Raw genomic sequence first — 27,490 nt, 5'->3', positions numbered from 1 at the left:
ATTCCATAGGTTTTCTTTTCACTCTATTGATAGTGTTCTTTGATGCACAAAAATTTAAATTTTTGATGAAGTCCAACTTATCTATTTTTTCTTTTGTTGCCTGTGTTTTTGATGTCATAGACAAGAACTCATTGCCAAATCCAGTGTCATGCATATTTCTCCCTATGTTTTCTTCTAAGGATTCTATAGTTTTAGTTCTTTCATTTAGGTCTTTCATCTATTTGAGTTAATTTTGGTATATTGTGTAAGGTAAAGAACTTCATTCTTTTGCATGTGGCTGTTTTCCCAGCAACATTTGCTGAAGGCTGTTGAATGGTCTTGGCCTCTTTTTCAAAAGTCATTTGCGCACATGCTAGGGTTTATTTCTGGGCTCTCTGTTCTATTCCGTTGGTCTATATGTCTGTTTTTATGCCAGTGCCACACTGTTTTGATTATCATAGCTTTGTAGTATGTGTTGAAATCAGGATGTGTGAGACCTTCTCCAAATTTGTTAGTCTTTTACAAGATTGTTTTGGCTTTTCAGGGTCCTCTAAGATTCTATATGAATATAGGATGATTTTTTCTATTTCTGCAAAAACATTGTTGGGATTTTAATAGATTGCCCTGAATCTGTAGATGGCTTCGAGTAGTACTGACATCTTACCAATATTAGGTCTTCTAATCCATGAACAGGAACATCTTTCCATTTCTGTGTCTTCTTTAATTCCTTTTAGCAATGTTTTGTAGCTTTTAGTATACAAGTCTTTTGCCTCCTTGGTTAAGTTTATTCCTAAGTATTTCATTCTTTTCAATGTTATTGTAAATGAAAATGGTTTCTTCATTTCTTTTTCAGGTTGTTCATTGTTAGTGTATGGTAATGCAACTGATTTTTGTATCCCCTTCATAACTTTTAAGACATTGATCCACCATCATATGACATCTAGGATTTCTTTTGAGAAGTTTGATCCATTCTGATTCCCATTTCTTTATATGCACCTGTTCCCTCCACCTCTACCTTGACCCATGGACTTTTTATGGATTATCTCTTTATCTTATTGTTTGAAATTTCACAATGATCTTCCTAGATGTGGATTTTTTTTTTCATTCACTATGCTAGTCACTTGGAGAACCCTCATGTCCTTTAGTTCTATAAAATTTTATTTAATTTTTCCATCAATAATTTCCTTCCAGTGAATTTTTCTCTTCTATTCTTATGAAATTCTTAGTATTTGGATTCTTATTCTTTGGGTTTACAACAAGTCTTCATATCTTTTCTACTTCTATTTTCTACTTTTTTTTTTTTTTTTTTGGCCATGCTGCATGGCATGCAGGATCTTAGTTCCCTGACCAGGATCAAACCCATGCTCCCTGCAGTGGAAGCTTGGAGTCTTAACTGGACTGCCAGGGAAGTCCCTCTATTTGCTACTTTATTGTCATTTAGTTATAATTTATGGGAGACTTTCTTACTTTTTCATTTTAATCCTTTTGAATAATGTTATTTTGGTTATCAATTTTAATTTCTAAGAGCTCTTTCTTGTTTTCAAGTTGGGCATTAATAGCACTAATACCTTTTAAATAGCATTTTACTTTTGCTTTATGGATGAAGAAATCATGTTATCTTTCTGAGAATATTACGGCCTTGTCTATTTTCCTTCCAAATTCTTTTTCTCATGTTTACTTTCCATTGTATCTTCTATGAAAAGAATTTCCTTAAGGGTCTGATGATTTCCTTAAAGCTCTCTGTCTATGTTTAATTGGAGTTGTTTTTGACTGGGGGAGGAGGATCAGGTTGCCAGTGACCCTTTTCACTGTATCCCTCTATTGTCAGTATGTGGGGGTCTTTTTTTTTTTCCTACCAGAGAAGTGCCATCCAGTTTCCTGCTTTAGAATTCTGTTGATGTGTGTGAGGGTGTACTTGGCTGCTTGCATTTTGGAAACAGAGTAGGAAAGGGTGGAGGGTCCTTCATATGTAAAGAGTAGACTTTCATGGAATTCTCTTATTTTCAATGTTTGCCTAGCTCTTGTGCTTTGATGAACCCATCTTCCTGAATTTAGAATCTCCTTGGTTTAATTTTTTTTCAGAGAAAAGACTTCTAGCTTCCTTGAGTAATAGGGAAGGCAGACGCTTGGCTGCTCGTGTTGTTGAGGACTCCTGGGAAGTCCACGTGTTCCAAATACAGACTTTCAATCGTTTCCCTTCTTTTCACCCCAACTCCCACATCCACAGGTTTGTTGACTGGAAGTTTGCATGCAAGCTTGGTGACACCACAACACTTTGAATGTATTGATTTTGTATTTAATATCTGGTGAGGCAAGTCCCTCCTCACTCTTCTGAATTTTCTTGGCTAGTCTCAGACACTTATTTATTTATATGAATTTTAAAAAATCATGGAAAAGAATCTAAAAAAGAATACATATACATTATGTATAACTGAATCACTTTGCTATACACCTAAAACTAACACAACATTGTAAATCAACTATATTTCAATAAAAATTAAAACAAAACAAACAAAAAAATTACAAAGCATTTCTATAGACATGTACAGATCAACACGAATTTTATAATAATTTAATTTAGTTTCCCAAATATCCCTGTTGGGGTTCTAGTTGAATTCTTATTCATTCTTATATTTCTAGTGCCTTGCACAGGGCCTGGATCACGTTAGGCTTTCAAAAAACATCTGTTAAATGGAAATAAACCTTTGATTCCAGTGCCTGGGCTCTTTCTGTTACACCGTCCTGTCTGATTTATGCTCAGATCCCAGAGTCAGTCGGAAGCAGAACTAGAAGAACTCAGGTGTCATAACTCACCATCCAGCACTTTTTACACTGCCATTTGTACCTGTAAAACACTTCTGAACAGTTACACACAGCCCAGCACAAAGGAATGCGCCAGAGTGAATGGAAGGTCATAAGCCCATAGGAGACAAAGTGTTTTAAAATATTGAAGAAATATCTCTGCCTGGGTCAACCCGTCCCACCAGCATCACAAGCTTCGGTGTGGAGGAACAGGAAGGACAGGTAATGCCCGACAGGTACATTTATGTTGGGGCAGATGGAATGTTATCAAATTTATTTATGTTTTCCCATAGGAGGAGCTGTATTTCAACGGCATGAATATGAGTGCAAAAATAGGATGGTTTATCTGCTACGTCTGATCCATGTGGAGTTTAAGTCATAAAGTTTATTAGTGCCCCTGATTTAATATGACACATTTCCAGTGCAAATTACTCTGAGATCATCGTGTTCATAAAATATGACAGAAATCTTTTAAGTGTAAGCATAAGTTCTGAATTAATTTAATAACCCAGTCTGGAAAGAGGCACATGGTTTAAAACATATCATTATGCACTGGACTCCTGCTTTCCTCTTCTACCCGCCCTCGCTTCTCGTGCCACTTTTGAAAAGCCCTTCTTCGTGTCTTGAGTCAGACGGCCTCTTCCCAGAGCTCAGGGTTTTGCCTTCTCAAGGAGGTTTGGAAGGAGATGTATTAGCATGGCCAAGGTGAGGGGGGTCCATCCTTCTGTACCCTGGGGGCCCTGAGCACAGCTGGTTTTAGTTTTTAATGGTACCCACCCAAGAGAATGATTTACCACCCTTAGTGGGCTGGGTGATGCGTTGGAGTGCCAGCAGGCACATCATAACATTGGAAGGCCACGGTTGCAGGGGGTGTGAATGCGCCCCCCTCGTCTTTCCAGATGGGAAAAAAATTACAGCAGCAGGACACATGCCCCGACTCTCACATGCACATGACATCACAGTGTAAAATTGTGAAATGTAGGTCTCTTTATCTCGTGGCAGTGTAAAGCAAAACAAAATTTTCACCACGACAAAAAATAGAACAAAGAAAAGCTAGGAGCTCTTTGGTATAACTCGACCAACAGGATATTCAACCTTCCATCTTGTGGACGGACCGGTGACACCATGTCAGAGAAATCTGAGACCCACACTCACCACTCATGCTCAGATATTGCAGGGCCTGGGCTTACTCCATGCTCACTTGCTAACTCACTTCCTGGGCAATCCTGTCTTTTTTCTGGACAGTGGGGTTGCCCTTTGCACTGCCAAAGGAGACTGGGACCCTGCACTGTGGGGGGGACCCTGGGCCCTCCCTAGACGAGCTCTGGGGCAATCCTCTGGTTTGTTCCTAATTCAGCCTCCAAGCAGAGCCTGGAAGGGCCACCCGAATGCCCAGTGATGAGACCTCTTTCCTGGTTGTGCTTCCGAGACGAAAACAGGGCAACGTGCTCCAAGTGGATCAGCTCCTCCCAGGTGGCTGCCAGCAGCTCAGAAAGGATGCTCTGCCATGGTCCGAATTTTGCTTGAGGGGCACCATGGAGGGTGAATATCATTCTTCTTTCAGGTTTCCGCCATCACCTCTAGAAACTGCCAATAGCAAGAGCTCAAAGTGGGTTTTAGCAAGAGATCCCACATCATTACTTCTAGGGAGAAGCTTCTTTTTCTTCAGAGCCCGGCTCAAGTCCCACGTCCTCCATAAAGCTGTCCCCCAAAAAACCAGCCAACAGTGTGATGTCTTTCTTCATCGGCCTCCCATTGCCTTTTTTACTTAAAATATACCATTGGCTCTCAGTGATATTCCCATTGGCTCTTTCACTGTGCATTGTCTTGTTCTGTTTTCTAATTACTTCCTGTGGGTAAGTCTCGTCGCCCAGCCAGGCTATAAATTCTAACCCCTGTCCAGGGGCTTGCAGTGTTGGGGAGGGTGGTCCTCAGTGAATTCATGCTTATTTGAATCAGGGAGAAAATTGGAGTCTGGGCTGTGGGCTGAGGGCTGAGGCTGGGTGTGTGCCAGCCTTCCTGAGGAATGGGGGGCACCCCCCTGGGCAGAGTCTGTGGAGCCTGGACACAAGGAAGTCCTTCCCTCTGGTTTCCAAGCCTCCCTTTGCACCCATACCTGTTCTCGGGACCCCTGGCCTCTCTGCTTTTCTCCTTGCTTCTCTCTCCAGCTACAGCACTTAGGTCCCCCATTGCCTTGTGTCTGAAATCCAAATCCCTGAAAAGTCAGCTCCACTGTCATCTTTTCCAGAAAGTGTGGCCCAGTCCCTCAGCTGAAAGTTCCCTTTCCCCTCGCTGAGCCCCAATGGCATCTATTTTCATCTCTTTGATGGTACTGTTCACTTTCTCTTTTTAGTTATTATATTTGTGCATGAACTCCCTTTTTTTTTTTTGTATTAACTTTTCTACTGCTGCTGCAACAAACGACCGCAAACTTAGTGGCTTAAAATAACACAAAAGTATTATTTTACAGGTCTGGAGGTTAGGAATCCAAGATAGGTCTCACGGGGCTAAAATTAACGTGTCTGTGTTCCTTCTAGAGGCCCAAGTGGGGAATCAATTTCCTTGCCTTTCCCAGCTTCTAGAGGAGGCCCGCATTCCTTGGTTTGTGGCCTTTTCCTCCATCTTCAAAGCCAGCAACATTGCCTTTTTCTGGACCCTTCTTGCATTGTTACATATCTCTTTTACCACAGCTGGGGAAGCTTCTACAATTTTAAGGATTCACATGATGGTTTGGGTCCACCCGGATAATCCAGAATAATCTCCCCATTTCAAAGTCCTTAACTTCAATCACATCTGCAACCTTAATTCCCTTTGCCATGCGATGTAACATATTCACAGCTTCCGGGGATTAAGACAGGGACATCTCTGGGGGAAGGCATTATTGGGTTTATCTCATCTCCCTTATACCAAGAGCTCCTTTTGGTTTTTCAATAAATATTTTTCAAAATTCAATTAAGTGCCGGGCGCTGCTCATGGAGCAGCGATACTGAGAGCACTGAGACATAATCTCTAGCCTCAAGAAGTTTAGAACCTGGTAAGACAGATGCAGAAACAATTACAAGACAGTGTGACACGTGCGATAGTGGAGCTGAGTGCAGACAGTAGAGGTAGCCCAGAGGAGGGATAGATGGCTTTTTCTGGAGTAAGTAGTGGAGAGCTGGTCAGGGAAGACCTCACCAAGAAAGTGACAACTGACCAGGTTCTGAAACAGGGTCCAGGTTCACCAGGTGGGCTGGAGAAAGGTATTCTAGGGCGGAGCAGGCACACAGCATGTATGTGAGGTAGCATGGTCTCTAGAGGGATATCACACATGATTTTGAGTTGCTGTGGCCTTAGGTGTGGGGAGAGGGAAGCCAGTCTGGAGAGGCTGGTGGGAGCTGGATCCCAAGAGGACTTTCATGCCAAGAAGCTTGGATTCTATAGTTGTAGGAAATGGGGAGGTCTTCAGTGGCCTTGGGGAGAATTATATGTCAGAGAGGTTGGTGAAAACCATAAGGGAACAGTGACACAAGGCAAGAGAGAGAAGAATTTCAGGAAGGAGTGATGCATCAGCAGTGTGAACATTGGAAGGAGGTTGGGTCACCAGAAGAATGAGCCCCGTCATTGGGTTGGAGAGTGAGAGATTTCTGGTGACCTCAGTGGAAGAGGTTTCCACAGAGAGGTGGGGGCAGAGGCAGCCTGCAGTGGACTGAGGGGTGACTGGGAGGTGAGGCAGGGAAAGCACGTGGTAAAACCAACTTGGCCAGGAAAGGGAGGAGAGCCCTGGGGTGATAGCTAGCGACAGTGGTCCCAGGGAGATTTTGTTGGCTGGATCTACATCTGCTGGAGGTCACCAGCTGCCCCCAAGTACCCATCCCAGTGTCAGACATGTTGTAGATACTCAATAATGGTGTGACGAATGAATGCATCATGCACATTTCCTGGAAGAGGCTGGAGCAACATCACAGATTTGCTCACCAAGGATTCTTCACTGTCCAGGGGCATTCTTGGAAGCAGCTGAAGTCATGAGCTCTGTTCCTAATCACGTCCTTTCCTGAAGCTCGAAAGGCACCCGGCCAGGGTGTCAACACCTCAGGTCACACCACATCACACAGAGCCTAATTTGACTTTCAGGCTGATGTCAGCATTTTCTTACCTTGCTGAGAAGCTCAACCTGAAGATGACATTAATTTACATTTGCCCATTTTCAAATAATGCATTCCAGATCCGAGCCGGCAGCAACGACTCAGAGGGACATGCTGGCGTTTCCTGGATGGAAAAAACCCTTCCCTGTATGCGGGAGACTGTGTGTGTTTTCAGGACATTCCTTGGGAAACGGTCCACCAGTTTCCCAGGGAGCGTCATCCCATTTAACACCAGGGAGCCATGCAGGAAAAGAGACTCATCCTTTATCACCAGGAGGTGATGGAATTGTGATGCAGATGGCATGTTATGGGCTCCTCAGTTTCAGAAATGCCTCTCCTCAAGGTTAAAAATATTTCCCACAGGGCCTCCCTGGTGGCGCAAGTGGTTGAGAGTCCGCCTGCCGATGCAGGGGATACGGGTTCGTGCCCCGGTCTGGGAGGATCCCATGTGCCGCGGAGCGGCTGGGCCCGTGAGCCATGGCCGCTGAGCCTGCGCGTCCGGAGCCTGTGCTCCGCAATGGGAGAGGCCACAACAGTGAGAGGCCCGCATACCACAAAAAAAAAAAAAAAAAAAAAAAAAAAATATTTCCCACATAGAGCTGGGCATGTACCCCAGCCAGCATGTGGGGAAACAGGATTCCTGCAGAGCTGGGCATTGAGGTCCAAGACCTTGGTCACAGGGAGAGAGCGATGTCTCAGTTGCTGGGATACCCACCCAGGTCCAGGTGCAGGATGAGCCCTCCTGAGAAGGTGTGCATGTTCCTGGTGCCTTGGCTTCCCACCTGTGACCTTTGTGTGGGTGTGGGTGATGGGGATGTACGTGGAGTTGTCTGATATTCTTTTGTTTGTTTGTTTGTTTTTTGCGGTACGCGGGCCTCTCACTGCCGTGGCCTCTCTCGTTGCTGAGCACAGTCTCCGGACGCACAGGCTCAGCGGCCATGGCTCACGGGCCCAGCCGCTCCGCGGCATGTGGGATCTTCCCGGACCGGGGCACGAACCTGTGTCCCCTGCATCGGCAGGCGGACTCTCAACCACTGCCCCACCAGGGAAGCCCTCTTTGATATTCTTGAATGTGCAGTTTCCCAAACCCAGCTCTTCTCACAGCATCTCAGCCTTGGTTTTGATCACTGCCTTCCCTCTCTGTGTCCCTCTAAGACTGTCCTCATAGTCCGGTCCCTTCTCCCTGCTTCTCTTTCTGCCCTCCAGCACCAGCAGGATGAACAGCTTCTTCCTTTGTGCTCTTGTTTCAGCTCTATTATTTTGTCCCCATCACTGTTTGGCGTGTCTGCCTTGATCCCTAAGCTGCGAGGCTCTGGGTCCTGCTTAACTCAGGAACTTCAGTGTCAGCACAGCACTCGAGACCTAGCACGTTCACTCTATAGATGAATGAACCTATAAATAGTCCATGGCTACCCATCCTTCAAGGCCCCCCACCTCACTTTCTATTGCCTTTTGCTCAATTTCTTCCAGAATGATGCTCTCTCAATTCTTGCTCTCGGTTCAACCAGCATCTCCTGAACACCTATTATGGTATTTGGTGTTGGAAGTAAATTTGACTAGATGCCTGTCCTCAAGACATTTAATGAATAGTTGAGAATTTAGACAGGGTAATCAACAACTGAGTGAGACAGATGGTGTTATGGAGAAACAGTGGCAGAATAATAAAGGCTGTTTTTAATAACCTTCGAAAATTTATTTTAGTGAAGGTTTTATCACTTTGATGCTAAAATGAAATTTTAACGGAGCTGAATGTAAAACCCCGAATTTGCTATTTTGTTGCATCATAGATTAAACATTTTTTTCTAAATTAGAAAATAATGTGTTTATTGTAGAATTTCAGAAAAACATAAAAGAGTAAAGGAGAAATAAAATTATTAACCTACACTCAGGGATAACTGCTGTTAACCTTTGGGTCCATTTCCTTCTAGCCTACTTATCATCTATCTATAAATGTCTTTTTTTTTTTTGAAAAACAAGACATAAAACTGGAATTCTGAAAGTTTTCATTCTTTTTTCCTCTTTTATTACAAACACTTTATCATTAAATACTATGAAATGATTATCAATGACTGTGATATGACTGTGTCACAGTTAAGACCAAAACTATTCTTTGCTTTGGAGTTAGACAGTTTCCAGTTTTTCTTTATTATAATTAGTAGGAAAATTTTTGTATGAAAACCTGTGTTATTTATCTATTTTTTTCCTTTTGGGGTATTCATCTTTTTTCCTATTGATTTTTCAACCCCCTTTTATGTATTAAGAGCATCCATCTTCTGACATATCTATGAAAAATATATTTCCTGGTGTGTCTTTTAATTTTGCTTAGTATCAGATTTTTAAAGCCAGAAAGGATCTCTGAGGAATTTAAAGCTAACTCTTTCCTCTTAAAAGCAAGAAAACTAAAGTCAAAATATTTAAGTGACTTCCAAATGGCTCCTAGACTTGGTCACAGAGCATTCCTAGAACCCAGAACCCTGGGCTCTCGGGGTCCGAAACTCACAGTGCTTTCTCCAGCATCACATCAGTACTGATTGTACATGGCTGTTCTTTGCTTTCCAATGGCCTAATTTGTGTTGGTTTTGCCTTCCTACCTGGAGGGCAGGGATGGCCTCTTACGCTTGTTCTCTATCTACCCTATCTGGTGCCCGATACCCTTCCCCTGCTTCCTGCACAAGGCTTAGCACATGGCTAGGAATGGAGTGGTTGCTTAATAAATACTTGTTAGTTAATACACTGTTTATTTTTTATTGAGGTATAGCTGATTTACAATGTTATATTAGTTCCAGGTGTACAACATAGTGATTCAATATTTTTATACATTATGCTCCATTTAAAGTTATTATAGGGCTTCCCTGGTGGCGCAGTGGTTGAGAGTCCGCCTGCCAATGTACCGGACATGGGTTCGTGCCCCGGTCCGGGAAGATCCCATGTGCCGCGGAGCGACTGGGCCCATGAGCCATGGCCGCTGAGCCTGCGCGTCTGGAGCCTGTGCTCCGCAACGGGAGAGGCCACAGCAGTGAGAGGCCCGCGTACCGCAAAAAAAATAAATAAATAAAAAAATAAAGTTATTATAAAATATTGGCTATATTCCCTGTGCTGTACAATGTATCCCTGTAGCTTATTTGTTTTATACATAGTAGTATGTACCTCTTAATCTCATATCATGCCCCTCCCCCATCCCTGTTTCCACTGGTAACCACTCGTTTGTTCTCGGTATCTGTGAGTTTGTTTCTTTTTTGTTATATTCATTCATCTGTTTTATTTTTTTAGATTACACATATATGTGATAACATACAGTATTTGTCTTTCCCTGTCTGACATATTTCACTAAGCAATACCCTTTAGGTCCATCCACATTGTTGCAAATGGCAAAATTTCATTCTTTTTTATGGCTGAGTAATATTCCACTGTGTGTGTGTGTGTGTGTGTGTGTGTATCACAACTTCTTTATCATTCACCTGTTGATGGACACTTAGGTTGCTTCCATATCTCTGCTATTGTAAATAATGCTGCTATGAACATTGGGGTGCATGTATGTTTTCGAATGAGTGTTTACTTTTCTTTAAATATATACCCAGGAGTGGGATTGCTGGATCATATGGTAGTTCTGTTTGTAGTTTTTGAGGACCCTCCATACTGTTTTCCATAGTAGCTGCACAAATTTACATTCCTATCAGCAGTGTATGAGGGTTTCCTTTTCTCCAGATCCTCACCAACATTTGTTATTTGTAGGCTTTTTGATGATAGCCATTCTGACAGGTGTGAGGTGATATATCATTGTGGCTTTTTTCTTTTTTTTTTCTTTTTTTTTTTTTTTGTGGTACGCAGGCCTCTCACTGTTGTGGCCTCTCCCGTTGCGGAGCACAGGCTCTGGATGCGCAGACTCAGCAGCCATGGCTCACGGGCCCAGCCGCTCCGCGGCATGTGGGATCTTCCCGGACGGGGGCACGAACCCGTGTCCCCTGCATCAGCAGGCGGACTCTCAACCACTGCGCCACCAGGGAAGCCCCTTTGTTTCATTTTTTATGCCCGAATGATATTCTATGGTATAAATATGCCAGTGTTTGTTTATCCATTTGTCTGTTGATGGACATTTGGGTTGTTTCCACACAGCCTGGGATTTGAGGGCCAGAAGCCCTCAGATGATCCTAAAACCAACCCTATATCAACTCTACCCCAATCTGTGTCTGAAACTGCTTTTCTCCATGGGAGGCTCAGGGACCTCTTTTGGCTTTTAAAGTGACTCCAGATGGAGATTCCGAGTCACAGATCTGTGGATCCAGGGGAGGAGCCCGCTTTTGGGGATCCCGAGGCCCTGGTGTGGTGGCTGTGGTGACTGGGTGGAGACGCCCCTCCGCTCCCCGCGGGCAGGACAGGGGCTGCCTGCAATCATCTCTCTCCTCCACTTCCTTAACAGCTTCAATTAGCCCAGGAGCCAGCGATGCTTCGTCAACTGCCTGGATCGGCAGCAAAATTAAGCCGTCACGTTTATGAACTGCCCGGCGAGCTCTGGGAGGAACTCTGCATATTTTATATTTAATAACTTGCCGCTCGTTTTTATTTATAATATTAATAATGATTTGGGGGGGTTGCTCTGGGAGGGAGCAGGAGGGAGAGAGAGAGAGAGACATGGTGACTTCGACACAGAGAGATGGCAGGGCTTGTGACAAAGTGGAGACCGCTCTTACCTCTGTCATCGCCCGCCCCTGACCCGCCCTACCCCACAGTGGTGACGGGCAGCCCTCCAGTGACAGGCAGCAGGGACTTTTCTGGCCTCACAGAAAATGCTCTCTGTCTGGAGCCTAATGACCAGGAGCCAGCGAGGCATCCTGTGTGTGCGGGCAGCCTCTCTGGGCCCACTCTTACTGTGTCCATCCTTGACGTGGCAAGTGGGGTCCAGGGGCCCCGTGGGCTTTAGGGGGGCCAGTCCACAGAGTGGGGCTCCCCCTCTCCACCCTCAGGTCTGCCTCACTAGCTTCCCCTATGACCTGTCCATGGGTGGATCAGACTGGGCGAAGGAAGTGAGGAAGTGGGTTCCCGCCTGGCTCCAGGAAATATTTCATAGTGAACCTGCATCATTGGAGAGCCCCTTAGCATCATGAGTGTTTTAGCGACTCCTAATTTTTGGTTAACTTTTTATTTTATACTGGAGTATAGGCGATGAACAATGTTTAGTAGTTTCAGGTGCACAGCAAAGCGACTCAGCCATACATATACATGTATCCATTCTCCCCCAGACTCCCCTCCCATCCAGGCTGCCACACAACATTGAGCAGAGTTCCCTGTGCTCTACATTAGGTCCTTGTTGGTTATCCTTTTTAAATATAGCAGTGTGTACATGTCAATCCCAAACTCCCTGACTATCCCTTCCCCGCATGCTTCCCCCCTGGTAACCATAAGTTTGTTTTCTAAGTCAGTGAAGGGACTCTTCGTTTGGATGTAAGGAAACTAAGGTCCAGAGGGGTCAAGTGACTTTCCCAGGTCACCAGCTGGTTGGCGGTGGCACACAGGGGCGTGGGAAGGGCATCCGATTTCCTGTTTTGGGTTGGGTAGTGGGGAGGCTGGGCATCTCAGGTCACCCCGCCTGGGTTCAGGGCTCAGCTCCGCCCCTGACTACCCGTGGGTACTTGGGCAAGTTCTCTGACTCCTGGGTCTCAGTATGTGTCTCCATAACCCAGGAATAATCAGAATGTCCATCTCACGGGATTGCTGGGAGATTTTCTCAAGATCACATTCGTGAAAGTACTTTGTAAACTATAAATCACTGCACATATATTTATCCATCACCTGCTGCTGGGAAGGCCCTCTGGCTTGTGGCATAGCTGGGTGGACTTCAGGGCAGGGCTTTACAACTGTTTTTGGGGAAAGAGCTAACTGGTAACTGTCTTAGACTTGGCGTGCCTTCTAGTTTCTGTTGAAACTACAACTGGGCCTCCTTATCCACTGGGTTCCGCATCCTCAGAGATGGAAAATATTTGGAAAAAAGATTCCAGAAAGCTCCAAAAAGCAAAACTTGAATTTGTCACACACAGGCAGCTATTTATGTAGCATTTACATCGTACCAGGTATTATAAATAATCTGGAGATGATTTAAAGTATACGGGAGGATGTGTGTAGGTTCTATGCAAATTCTACACCATTTTATATAAAGGAGAGCATCTGTGGATTTTAGTGTCTGAGGGGGTCCTGGAACCAGTCCCTCTTGGACACTGTACTCCCGTCTGCAGTTGTAGCTGAAAGCAGCCTTTGACAATACATAATTCCATGGGCGTGGCTGTGTTCTAATGGAATTTATTTACAGACACAGGCTGTGGCCGGATTTGTCCTGCAGGCCATTTGTCCACTTCTGCTCCCAAGCAGCATGTTCCTGGGGCTGAAAGCACTGCTTCTGAGAATGCAGGGCTGTCTGGTGGGAGGGTTCCCCTGAGACACATTCACTGCACCACAGCCTGGTTGCTTCACAAGGAGGTTTTTTTTTCCCTGCAAATTTTCGCTACCAAGAATATAGTATTAAAAGCTCCATTACCCATGGCCTCCTGTGGGCCCCTCTAGAGGGAACTGACCAGGCTTGGTCTCTGAGCTCCAGGAGCCTGGCTCCACTTGTGTTTAGGAGAGGAAATTAATTGTATTCACCCCCCGCTGCTTCCATTGTTGACAATTAAGGTAACGCGTCTGCACCAAAGATTTTGTGGTTAAAAAGCTCACCCAACTTTCTCCCATAGCTGGCTCTTTCTGGAGGGTTTCCATTGCCACCCTCCTGGAGGATAAGGTGGGGCAAAGGGAGAGGGAGGAGAACGCAGAAAATGCTAGAGATGGGAAGAGGCTGAACGGGGCAGGACAGGGAATCATCCACTTTTACTGCTCCCTCGTCACTTACAGGCTTTGAGCTTGGTGTCACCCAGACACCAGATCTAATCTTTCCCACCACCTTACAAGGTGGATTATGCCATCTTGCAGGTGGAGTAGCAGAGACCCAGATAGGCTGTTTATTGCCAACGGGAGTGAGAGGTGGGTCCAGTTTCAGTCCGGTTCTGTCTGATTTCCAAGCTCATCATCTTCCCACTACACCTCACTGCCAGACACATCTGTTGGGTCTGCGGAGCTCAGCAGAAATGCCTTCACCTGCTGCGGGCACACCTCTTCCTTCAGGGCAAACATGAAGACAGCGGAGTGGAAGAGTTGGGGAAAGCATGGGCTGAAAACCAGGAATCTGCATCAGAGCTGTGCTCCTAAATCTCCACTTGACCTTGGGCAAGTCGCAGCTGCTTGGCTGGCCTGGGTTTCCTCATCTGGGCACTGAGCTAGTCTTGACGGCACCTTCCAGCCCTGTGATTCTCAGAGCTTTTCTGCAAAGAGCCTGTGGTGGCCAATTCGTTCTGCTTCTCCCCCGTCTGGCTGCTCAGTAGGAGGGAGGGAGGGAGCAAAAAAGCAAGGTCAATCAATTCCAGCCAAGACCAAAGCCTAAGAGATGGGGCGTGGCGTGCTGAAAGATGATGGCTGGCAAAAATCGTTAGAAGCATCTTTCAACAATCTATATGCCGTTATTGATCTGCTTATAGATCATCTTCCTCCATTCCTCCCACTCCTTTTTTTCCCCCCAAGATCTTCTGGATCAATACAGCAAGTGCATTGAAACTGTAGCGACACATTTAAAACCTTATAAAAGGTTATTTAGTTGCTAACAGTGCAGTGGTTTCTGCAAAGCCTGCCAAAAGGTTACAGCTTTTTGGGGATCATAAATTACAGACGACATGAAAAAAGTAAGTGCGGTTTTCTTTATTGTCTGGATGATGGATGGACTCCTGAACAGGGCAGAAAATACATCATATCACCTTTAATGGGCGTGCATTTCTGCAGTCATAACTCACAAGTTTGAAATAGAAAATGGTGAAATATGGCGTTGTATATTCCACTTGTGACATATTTATGAGTCCTTGCCTTCTTATAAATACAGTGATTGCTATTTCAAAGCACCACGTCAGGTAGGAGCTGAGCGCAAACAGCTGGCACGGCTGAAAAATTATAGCCAGAGTGGACGTTTTCAAAAACTCTCTCTCGCAGCAGTAAATTTACAGTGTTTGCACTAACTGTTATTAAAACCAAATCCATATCTTGGCAACAGGAATCCATTGCTCAGTAACAGCTGGAGTGACAGTGTGTCCCGACAGCTGGGGTGAGCTCTGAACTTGGCCGCGGTGCACACCCAGGAGGAAAGACCCACACCAGGGAGCTCCAGGGAGCTAGTGTCTGGAACCCAGGCCGGGTGGGGAGCCCTCACCGGGCCTGCCTCTGTCTCCTGTCTGACCACTGCATCTAGGCTGCTTCCAGCTCTTCTCCTGGCCTGGCCACGATCCTCTACTGATAGTTTTCTGTCTAGATCTTTGAGCCACTCAGCCATACTCCTTCCCTGCTCCCTCCTTTCCACCCCAGTGAGTCATTCTAGCATCTGAAGAGGGAAGTAATGGAGCCAAAACCAGGGACAGAGCCTGTGCACAGCCTGGAGAGGAAAGACAAAGGGCAGAGTCCATCCAGGCAGGCTTGTGTTGGGGAGATAGGGTTGGAGGGGCAATTAGGCTGTGGATTAAAAAAAACCAAAAACACAGGATATAAAAGGCCAGATGGTCTATGCAATAATAATAATTTTAAATTCAACCAAAACATTGTCGAGCCCTGATTATGAGCTAGGCATAATTTTAAGGGATGAAAATAGAAAAAAAATGAATAACGCATCATTTTTACTCTCAAGGAGCTTACAGTCTACAGACTGCCCGAGACTCAGCTAATAATACTACACATGTTGCTAAATTCTTTTTTTCCCTAGTATTTTATTTGGCTGTTTTAACAACTAAAGAAAACACACAGTAACATGGGTGAAACTTCAGATATGAGGTTAAATGAAAGGCGACAGACACAAAAGGACACATGTTCTAGGATTCAACTTGTATGAAGTTTAAAAGCAGGCAAAACTGGACTGACAAGGGCTTAATTTCCTAAAGATACAAACAGCTCATACAACTCAATAGCAACAAAAACAAATAACCCAATCCAAAAAATGAGTAAAAGACCTAAATAGACATTCCTCCAAAGAAGACCTACAGATGGCCAACAGGCATGTGAAAAGATGCTCAACATCGCTAATTATTAGAGAAATACAAATCAAAACCATGATGAGGTACCACTGCACATTGGTCAGAATGGCCATCATCAAAAAGTCTACAAACAATAAATCCTGGAGAGGGTGTGGAGAAAAGGGAACCCTCCTACACTGTTAGGGGGAATTTAAATTGGTGCAGCCACCATGGAAAACAGTATGGAAGTGCCTCAAAAAACTAAAAATAGAGCTACCATATGATTCTGCAATCCCACTCCTGGGCATATATCTGGAAAATATGAAAATTCTAATTCAAAAAGGTACATGCATACAGTGTTCATAGCAGCACTATTTACAATAGCCAAGACATGGAAGCAACCTGAATGTCCATTGACAGATGAATGGGTAAAGAAGATGTGGTACATATTTACAATGGAGTATTACTCAGCCATAAAAAAGAACGAAATAATGCCATTTGCAGCAACATGGATGGACCTAGAGGTTATCATACTAAGTAAAGTAAGTCAGACAGAAAGACAAATGTCATATGATGTCACTCATATGTGGAATCTAAAAAATAATATGAATGAACTTATTTACAAAACAGAAACAGACTCACAGACATAGAAAACAAACTTATGGTTACCAAATAGGAAAGGAGGGGGAGGGATAAACTGGGAGTTTGGGATTAGCAGATACAAACTACTATATATAAAATAGATAAACAACAAGGTCCTACTGTATAGCACGGGGAGCTATATTTAGTGTCTTGTAATAAACTATACTGGAAAAGAATATGAAAAGGAATACTACATACACACTCTCCCTGGGATCCTGCACATAAGGACCAGTGAGGGTCTGTGCTGTACCAAATAACTGAGTTGGGAGACCCCTGCTTCTCCTGGGACCTCACAGCTGCCCTCAGTCGCTGCCTTGAACTTGGGGTCTCCGGAGAATGGGGCTTGAAACCCAACGGTCCAGTGATTTCCAGCTCTGGCTCTGCAATCTGTTCAGAACCTTTCCATGAATATCAAGGGGTGGGCGTAAAATTCACACATAAAAATTGGGACCAGTGGTCTCTACTCATCTATTCATTCTTTCTTTCACCGTCTGCTAAGGTCCTTCTGTTTGCTGGAAGGACGGATTTGCTACGTGCAGGAGGCTTGGGATGAACGGTGACAATGATGTGGTAACTGTGCTCTGGAATTTGCAGATGGGGGAGGGGGCCTCTCTGTCTAAGCGGGCAGCACGGACAGATGAATTCTGCTGGGATGCGGGGGAAGAGAATTTCACTGAGGGGGCGGTGTTGGCACTGGGTCTTGAAGGGCGAGTACAAGTTCACCAGGAAGAGAACTTGAGGTGAAAGGAAGAGAGGAGCAAAGTCCAGGGTGCCAGGAGCATGGTTTGCAGGGGAAGGATGGAGTGAAGAGGTAAGGTGTGGACATCCTTTGGAGGAGGTTAAATGTCACCCCAGGGATCAGGCTTTACCCTGTCAGTGAAAGAAGTCCTAGCAAGCTCTGCATGGGCGCCTGAGGTAGTCAGATCTGTGTTCGAGACACTGCCTCTGCAATGCTTCAAAGCATGCTGTGGAGGGAGGGCGGTCTGATGCTGGGTAAACAGCTGACTCCATCAGGGACTCCTGAGTGGGAGGCGCCATGGGTCACGCTGATCCCTGAGTGGACTGCAGGCTCTCAGACCATAGAATCCAGCACCGAAGAATAACCAAATAACACCCACTATTCACTAAGGTTGAGAACTACTTAGAGTTTCAATCCAATGTTCTCACCCATCTGTTTTTTTTTTTTTTTTCGAGGATGGGGTGCTAGTTTTTGTGTGTGTGATTTTAATAGAAATATCTGTTCAATCATGAAAGAAATACATGCTTCTTGTAAAAAAAAAAAAAAAGAAATCAAACAACGTAGACAAGAATAAGTTCAAGACGGACCAGAGGCCACTTTGGCTTTAGTATTCTGCACAGATCTGATATTTGGCCACAGTTTTGGGCTTTGCCTTTGGAGGGACAGACAGTTGGGACCGACTTCAACATCATTTCTGGCCTCACTGAACCTGTGTATGATGAACGGTTGTGTGACTGCATCATATGTAGTCATGATGACAGCAGTGATATGAACGAGGTGTGGCATTCAGACTTACTAGTAGTTAAACATTGATTTTGAAACAAAGGCAAGCCCTCTAGATGTAACTTGGGGTGGGAATCTCTTTTGTGCTTTATATGTCAGAAACTTATCAATCAGTGGAAGTAAAAATGTGCATTTATTATTGCAGGAGTGAAGTGCTGCACTAACTATGTGTGTTACTTTTATGCACAAAAATTACGAACTTTCAAATAGATAAATAAATAGGGGGAATAGCGGCTACTTAATATGAATGACAGGAGAGAATATGCTAGCTGATAGCGAACATGCCGCAAACTACAGAGCCCACGTGCCCTGGAACTTGCGCGCCACAACCAGAGAGAGAAAACCTGCACACCACAGCTAGAGAGAGCTCTGGGTGCCACAATGAAGATCCCGCGCCATGGTGAAAGGTCCCACGTGCCTCAATGAAGACCCCGTGTGCCGCAACTAAGACCTGACGCAGCCAAAAAAATAAATAAGATAAAATAAAATAAATAAATATTTTAAAATTGCAATAATAAAGCTTTAGCATAAAAGTGTGTGTTGGTTTTAGCGTGCTCGTTGGCTGAATTTAAACATTTGACCACTTGGCATTCAGGTGGAATGTACTTCTGAATATAACGCACCTCCAGATGTAAACTGAATTTTTTTGCTCTCCTTCATCCTTAGTCTCTTCCTTGAAGGTAACCCCTGAGTCTAGCATATTTTCTTTCAAACTTTTGAAATGTAGCTATAAAATATTTATATTTTTTCCTCACCACAATGGGATTGTACCAGGGTGCTGTCCAACAATTTGCTATTTGCCACTCAATAATTTAATACAAACTTCTTTCCACAAGACTCCATATAGCTCTATTTTATGTTTTGTAATGGCTGCTTCTATTTCAGTATATGGGTGTGGCATTATTTATGTAACCAATCTCCAGTGAAAGAACATTTAGGCTATTTCCAATTTTTATCCTTTGTAAGGAATGTGGCAGTAAACATTTTTGTACCGTTTTTTTGGGGTAAGTACTAATTATTTCCTTTATATATAAGTATGTATGCATATATATAATTTTTGGTAGTTCTCGCCATATTGTCTTCTAGAAATATTGTAACAATTAATATTTCCACCCACGATGTTTATATATAATAAGCCTGTTTCCCTTGCCAACACTGAGTGTCATCTGCCTTTTGAATCTCTGCCAATGTGCTCTCTGAAAAATGGTCTCTTGATATTTTAATATGCATCTTTTATTATTAGCGAGGTTGAACATCTTTCTATATGTCATCACGTTGATTACTTTTAGTCACAAAGGAAATGATATCATCTTAAGTGAAGGAGAAAATATCAATATATGGGTGGATATTCTAGTTTTAGATGCTTATATGTGAATGGAACACATTATATTTCAGCGTCTCTTTAGAGAGATCAAATCATTTTCACTTCCTAATATCCGTTAATCCTCACAATAACCCTGTGATGGATTTACAGGTGTGAAAGGATGGGGCTTTGAGAGGTCAGCTGATTGGCTTCCGAACTCATGAGTAAAAAAGTGAATCTGGGGTTTGAAGCTCCATTTCTACGTCCCAATCGGTCTTCATTCTACTCTCTCCTACTATGTCGGCTCCTGAACAACTGAAATCCAGACTCCTGGGCTAACAGTTCCTAAACGGTAGAAAGTGTTACATGTATGGAGCACAGCCCTGTAAATACATGATGGCAGTAAATCCTCATAACCTCTAGGAAGGAGGAGAAAATGACTACCTGTACAGATGGGGACCTGACCACTGTCCCACAGGCAGGATTTCATCCTGGAAAGCTCCCCCAAGTCCAAGCTTGTGACACTATCCCACCCAGCTTCCTGTGCCAGCCAGCACCCTGCCTGAGGAAGCATCCTCGCACGGATGCTCCCGAGTCCCCACCCTGCAGGGCACTGCATGAGACTGAAATTTATCCAAGGGAGACAAGACAAAATCAGGCTGAGAATTAAGGGAAGGGACGGTAGGCGCTGAATTTTCTCAGCAAGGACACTGCTGGTGTTTCGAGCAGGGTGACAGTGCAGAAGTATCTCCTGGGTGGCTGGAGGATTAGTATCTCTGGTTCTTACCTTCTACCGCAGACCGCAGACACTATGACCACCCAAACCCCATCGCCCGAATTTCCAAATAGCCCGTGGGAGAGGGGATACTGTTAGGAACCCCTGGACCAAGGGACGCTTGATTATGATATATGCTTATCACAGCTGAGGGAACTGTGTTGTATCTGGTATGGTGTAGACCAGGTCTCTGCACAGGGCTAGGGCTCGGGGGGGTGTTCTGCCTGGGTCACGTGGTATTTCTAGGCCTTCCTCTGAGGCGGATCCTCCGTAACTCCCGAAGCTCCTGATGCAGCCTCCGGCCACAGACAGTCAATAGACGTCCCTACTCACTCTGGACGGCTGTCTGGTTGCCTGCCCTCCAGGGCTGGGCTCCAGCCCACGGCAACCCCTCTTCGGGGCCCAGATTCTTCTTCCCTCTGACGGCAGGGGCAGCAGCGGGCAGGGAAATGACCAGGCCATAGTCATCTTGCCACAGGGAGGGATTTCAGAGGGTTGGAACCTGAGCTCTCTGGGTTGGCTCCTTTGAAAGCCCGCCTGGTCCAGTCCTCCCGGCCATGGGTACGGGCCCACAGGTTCAGCGGCTCCCCTCGTGCCAAGCCTGTGGCCGCTGCGTGAGCTCGTGCTACTTTCAGGAAGAGCTGGGACCGGCGGGGAACAATCAGCAGAACTTCAGGAAATTGAGAGGAGGAGAAGGCAGTGAGGGCCTACGTGCGTGTTTGGCTCCTGGCCTGCAACGGCAGCCAGCCAGCCAGCTGTGCCCCCCGGTGGCTCCTTGGGCATGCTTTTTAAAGTAGTGGTGGCAGCCCTGCAGCAGCAATATTTAAACCATTGCTCACCTCCAACTGGCCCAGAGAAGAGGGTTTGTTGTGGGGCAATCAGAGAGGTGTGCAAAGAGAGGTGATTCTGAGAACAGGAAGTTCTTTAGAGCAGCCAGATTACTAACACAAGGGAGATGCCCTTTCTGAGCCCTGCTTCCACAATCTCCTTCACCCTTATGTTGTTTAGGGCTAGACTATGAACAGGAAAGCTCACTGTTCAGAAGCAGTTGGTTTTTAAATGGGTGCACGCACCGGATGTTATAAATCTTGGGTGGCCTCCCTCGTCCTGTGGCTCCTGCCTCGGGAGGGCGGGTGATGCTGGGAGGTGAGGGGCCTCCTGATGGGCTCCTGGTGGTTTTGCTTCTGCTGCTGGGAGAAATCTGGGCAGAGAATCTTCTAGTCTGAGGCTCTTGCCAGTGGGCCCCTCGCTGGGAAGCCAGTGGCCAGGCTCTGAGGTGCTCTGGGGAGATACAGGGGATTTGAGGGACCTTCCCATTGCTTTTTTGGACCTGCGAGCTGTGTGTGGGTCACCGCCCATCCTCTGGGACACGCAGTCCAGCTGATGAGCTCCGTGGCTTCGTGGGAGCCAACCCAGGGGCAAGTGGATCCTTCTTTGACTGCAGAAATTGTCACGATGAGCATAGCCTTTCACCTCTGGAGAGAAATAACCCAAGATGTTAGGGGTGCACCCTTTATGCTAATTCCACTCGCTCTCTGTTAACTTTGTAATGTCTTAATGCAGACCTGGGCGGCAACCAAGCTGGATAAGCCTTCTGAAGTGGTCCAACCTTGCAGACTTAGGAGGCTGGCTGAGGGGTTACTCTGTACAGATGTGGTGTGTTATGGGCACACAGTGTCTCTATGAAAATCCACAGACGTTCAGCCTGGAACCAGCCAGGGTCTTCTTTTTTTGCAGAGATGAAAAAAGTATATTCATTACTGGAGAACTTGGACTTTATTCTAAACTAGTTTCAACTTGGTCTGCAGAACTTCTGAGTGCTTCATATAATCAGATCTGTAGATTAGGAGTAGATGATTATAATGTAGATGGCTTTATACCTTATTGTTATAGAGAACAGGCAGCCATACAGTGCAGATGATTCATTTGAGCAGTGAAATAAAATAATAATTGTGCGTCATGCTTCTCCCATGTAGTCAGCTGAGATAGCTATAGAATTATTCATGGTGTTTTCTTCCCTGTCATCTTAAAATTAAAGAATTCTAGAAAACTAGGGAATTCGAGAATATATCCAGACTGTGAATAGTTTCTTGTTTAAAACTTTTTCTTTTGAATTCCTCCTGATACTGACGTAGAAAATGAAAAAACATCTAAGATCATATTCAGCCAGGGTCTTGGGCTAACACATCCTTTAGTTGAGTTTCTTGGAACCCTGTTGGTTTCTGGTTCCAGGACTTCCTGAGAAGTAGTCAGGACAAATTTCAGGTGTCCCCTTGGAGTGGGATGTGGTTTATAGTATGGGGGGTAGAAAGAGCTTGGAATTTGGACTCAATCAACCTGAGACCAATCACGGGAGACCACCACTTAGCTACTCTGCAGACAGCCTGAGTTTTGATTTCCTTGTCTCTACAATGGGGATAATGATACTATCTTATCTGTAATGATTGCCTGCAGAATCAACAGAGAAATGTGAAAAAGCTTTGGAACCTGTAAAATACTCTCCAAGTGTTGTCTGTATCATTTTCTGCTGTCAGAATTTTCAAAGTCTTCCAAGCTCTTTCAACTGTGATGAATTCTGTGATGTTAAACTCTTCCTGGGACACTGCACTCTTTTCTTCCCATGAGACACCCACAATCCCAAGGGGTGCCCCAGGTCCAGGTGCAATTCAGGGAGTTCACTCTCTGTCCTATCTTAATTTAGTCCCATTTTACATGTTCTCTCCTTTTTTCTTTATTTTTGTTTGAATTTGAACCAGACAGATCCTTAAAGCCACAGTGGTACCAGGAAGGGCACTGGGGTGTCTTTGCCAAAGCTGCAACATCAGACATGAGGTCAGAGCACAGCAGCTGTCTGGGGAGGCCGGTGGAAGGAGGACCCCCTTGGTTTGGTGGCTCCATGATGAGGTGTTTCTGCAGGAGTGACTTTTATAAGCAAGGCAGAAGTATTGAGCATTGAGTGTGGCTAATGCCCACTAGAGAGCTGACATAACATCAAGGTTAGTCCATGGCTCCACAAAAGTCTTCAATATCAATTGTTTCTTCTTTCTGTGAGGTGGAGGCCTGTTTGATCAGTCCTGGCAGGAGTGGGCGTTATGGTTGAAGCTTCGGTATATTAATGGAAGCATCAGAATATAGTAGAAAGAGTACTGACCTTGGAGTCTTACAACCTAGGTTGACTTGGCCCACCACTCACTACCTGTGTGACTTTGAGGAAATCACTTAACCTGTGTGGCCCTCAAGAGTCACATATGTAATGGAATATAACAATATTTGGGGATAGTTACATGTATCACATTGTAGAGTACTGACCTTTGTAAAACATGAATATTTAAAAATCCGTGTATAAAGTACATTCAGAAAACTGCCTGTATCTAAGAGTACAACTTGACAAACTATCCCAAAGTAAACACACCCATGTAAGCACCACCCCAGTGAAGACCTATAATGTTTCCAGAATCCCAGAATCCCCTCTCTGCCCTCTCCCTGCCACCCTCCAGCATCCTCCCTTAAAGTGACCACAATCCTATCTCCAAACACCATAGACTAGTGTTGCCTGTTTTTTTTTTAAATTGAAGTATAGTTGATTTACAGTGTTGTGTTAATTTCTGCTGTAACAGCAAAAGTGATGCAGTTATACATATATATTCTTTTTGTGACAAAGTGAAAGGGCGGCATGGACATATATACACTACCAAACGTAAGGTAGATAGCTAGTGGGAAGCAGCCGTATAGCACAGGGAGATCAGCTCGGTGCTTTGTGACCGCCTGGAGGGGTGGGATAGGGAGGGTGGGAGGGAGACGCAAAAGGGAGGGGATATGGAAACATATGTATATGTATAACTGATTAAATTTGTTATAAGGCAAAAAATTAAAAAAATAAAAAAAATCTTTATTTTATTTATTTATTTATTTATTTTTTGGCTGTGTTGGGTCATCACTGCTGTGCGCGGGCTTTCTCTAGCTGCGGCGAGTTGGGGCTACTCTTCGTTGCAGTGCACAGGCTTCTCATTGCAGTGGATTCTCTTGTTGTGGAGCATGGGCTCTAGGTGCACAGGCTTCAGTACTTGTGGCACATGGGCTCAGTAGTTGCGGCTCGCGGGCTCTTGAGTGCAGGCTCAGTAGCTGTGGCACACGGGCTTAGTTGCTCCGCGGCATGTGGGATCTTCCCGGGCCAGGGCTCGAACCCGTGTCCCTTGCATTGGCGGGCAGATTCTTAACCACTGCGCCACCAGGGAAGCCCTACATATATATTCTTTTTCATATTCTTTTCCATTATGGTTCATCACAGGATATTGAATATAGTTCCCTGTGCTCTACAGTAGGACCTTGTTGTTTATCCATTCTATACATAATAGGTTGCATCTGTTAATCCCAAACTCCCAATCCATCCCTCCCCCACCCCCTCCTACCCCTTGGCAACCACAAGTCTGTTCTCTATGTCTGTGAATCTGTTTCTGTTTTGTAGAGAGGTTCATCTGTGTCATATTTTAAACTACACATATAAATGGTATCATATGGCATTTGCCTTTCTCTTTATGACTTACTTCATTTAGTATGATAATCTCTAAGTCTATCCATGTTGCTGCAAATGGCATAATTTCATTTTTTTTGCTGCATAGTATTCCATTGTGTGTGTGTGTGTGTGTGTGTGTGTGTGTATATATACACCACATGTTCTTTTTCCATTCATCTGTCAATGGACATTTAGGTTGTTTCCATGTCTTGGCTATTGTGAATAGTGCTGCTGTGAACATAGGGGTGCATGTATCTTTCTGAATTATAGTTTTGTCTGGATATATGCCTAGGAGTGGGATTGCTGGATCATACGGCATAGTGTTGTCTGTTTTTGAACTTCATGTAAATGAAATCATAGAGTATGTACTCTGGCTTTTTTGCTTGTGAAATTCACCCATGTTTTTGCGGGTAACAGTAGTTCATTTATTTATTTGCATTACTATATAATTTCCATAGTGTGATTGTGCCCCAACGTATCCATTCTACTGTTGATGAAGATTTGGGTGGCTTCTAGTTTTTGGCACTCTTACAAAATGTTATGTTGCCTGTATTTCTGTTTGGCATATGCCTAGGAGTGGAATCGCTGAGTCCTATGGTATGTCTAGGGCTCAGCTTGAATAGATCTCGCCAAATAGGTTTTCAAAACAGGCATGTCAGTTTCCACTCTAACCCAGCAGCGTGTGAATTTCTATTTCTCCCCATCTTCTCCAGTACTTGATATTGGCATTCTTTCTCATTTTGTTATTTTGATGAGATAAAGCAATATCTCACTTTGTTTTTTTCATTTGCATTTCCCCAGTAGCTACTGAGGTTAAGCACAGTTTTGTACATTTATAAACCATTTCAATATCCTCTTTTGCGAAATGTTTGTTCAAATCTTTTGGTCATTTTTCTGTTGCATTTAAAAAAACTGTACAAGTTCTTATTCTATTTTAATTGCACTCTGTTATTGGATATCTTTATTGCACATATTTTCCCCTTCTCTGTGGCTTACCTTTTCACTCTCTTCCTCTTATGTTATTATGAACAGAAACTTCTAATTTTTTTTTTGTGTGTGTGGTGCACGGGCCTCTCACTGTTGTGGCCTCTCCCATTGTGGAGCACAGGCTCCGGACATGCAGGCTCACCAGCCATGGCTCACGGGCCCAGCCGCTCCGCGGCATGCAGGATCTTCCTGGACCGGGGCACGAACCCCTGTCCCCTGCATCGGCAGGTGTACTCTCAACCCCTGCACCACCAGGGAAGCCCCAGAAGCTTCTAATTTATGTAGCTTAACATATCAACATTTCCTGTATCGTTAGCGCCTTTTCTGGTATTGTACTTGGGAAATCTTTGCTTGAGGTGTGAGGCTCAGTGTCCTTCAGTTACACCCACTGCTCCCTGTAGACCAGACAACTGTGCAGGTGACCTGGGGAAACCTCCAGGTAGCTGCCTGCCTCTCAGGACAGCTTCAGACCAATCCCATGATGCAGGAGAGCAGCCCTGAGCTTGCGGGTGTACCTCCAGGACCCGGCTGATCTGAAAAACCTGCTGGAGGCTCTAGGCTCCTGACTAGAATTAGGGGTTTAGTTAAGGGTACACAGGGCCAATGGCTTCCAGGAACCATGTTGTTTGTTCACCTGGTTATGAAGAGCTAGCTTTAGTCTTAGGCACTTTCCTAAGACTGTGTTTCCAGAACTTCTGTGGAAAGAAAATCTCTGACTCAGTTTATAGCCCTTAATCTAGGAATTAGATAAGGGGCTTCTTGTCCGCCCAAACTTCCTTTCCAGGAAACTTCTGTCCTCCCATGGCCTTGCTGGGTGAGCGGGGCCCATGTGACCCTGCTTCCCCTGCACAGACGATTGGGCCAGGAGTACCTGACTGGGGGCTGGCCAGAGAGCTATCAATGGCTTACGTGTCCTCCTAAGTCAGTAAGGTTCCCTCTTTGGGGAATCTGAACCAGGCATCAGAAGGATTTTGCTGGCCGAGGCTGGGCATGTATGCTGCAAGTTCCCTGTAAAGTTGGGGGAAAAGGGAGCTATTTTGGGTCCACGTGTTTGTTGAATGTATAAGGAACTGAGACTCAGAGAAGCTGGTCGGGAGGGAGACGGGGAGGGAGTTGGAGCCCCGAGAAGAGCAGAGCAATCACGTGTGAGTGAAGAGAGAGAGAGAGAGCGCGAGAGAGCGAGCAAATCCCTGTTTTCTGCTCTGCTTTAGGCGTGATTCAATGCTTCCTGGTTTCCCTTTGGACCTCTGTGTATCCTTGCAATAACTCTAACCTTTCATTCGAGCTCCTTGGAGTGGGTTTTTGATTCTTTCAATTAAAAGAGTTTGGACTAAGATAGACCAGATCAAAGGTAAGGAAAAAAGAAAGGAAAGGATTTATAGGTTGTATTTTGTTCAATAAACCTTATGGAATTCTAGTAAAAATTGATTTCCCTACAATTTAGTTCACCTATCTTATTGACCAGAATTATGTCTGTGAGGATAACAGTGCTGCTCTTTAGCTACTAAAATGTTAACTCTGGATGTGTGAGCAAAGAGGCAGCATGCAGGCGGCTTTCTGATCTTCATCCTGTAATTAAAGCAGGACCTTAACGTGGAGCTGAGTAGGTGCATGGGTGGGTGCATGGGTGGGTGGGTGCAGAGGCACCTATGACCCATGGGCTGCAAATTCTTCACCCTCTTGTCGGGAGCCGTGAACTTCAGAGAGCTTCAGAGGTTGTTAGGGTTAAAAAGTGGTTACAGGGCTTCCCTGGTGGCGCAGTGGTTGAGAGTCCG

The 27,490-nt window shown here is 44.9% G+C and overlaps 1 protein-coding gene and 1 pseudogene across 1 annotated transcript in view; both read right to left on the bottom strand.

Moving 5' to 3' along the window:
- ERLIN2 (ER lipid raft associated 2) overlaps window positions 1-27,490 on the bottom strand; it is a 333,405-nt gene that overhangs the window by 88,771 nt on the left and 217,144 nt on the right. The window lies entirely within an intron of this gene.
- LOC132481186 (eukaryotic translation initiation factor 2 subunit 3, X-linked-like) overlaps window positions 1-27,490 on the bottom strand; it is a 115,541-nt pseudogene that overhangs the window by 2,028 nt on the left and 86,023 nt on the right.

This window comes from Mesoplodon densirostris, chromosome 20 (genome assembly GCF_025265405.1).
Source record: "Mesoplodon densirostris isolate mMesDen1 chromosome 20, mMesDen1 primary haplotype, whole genome shotgun sequence".
NCBI lineage: Eukaryota > Metazoa > Chordata > Mammalia > Artiodactyla > Ziphiidae > Mesoplodon > Mesoplodon densirostris.
This window is presented reverse-complemented; position numbering and strand designations above follow the sequence as displayed.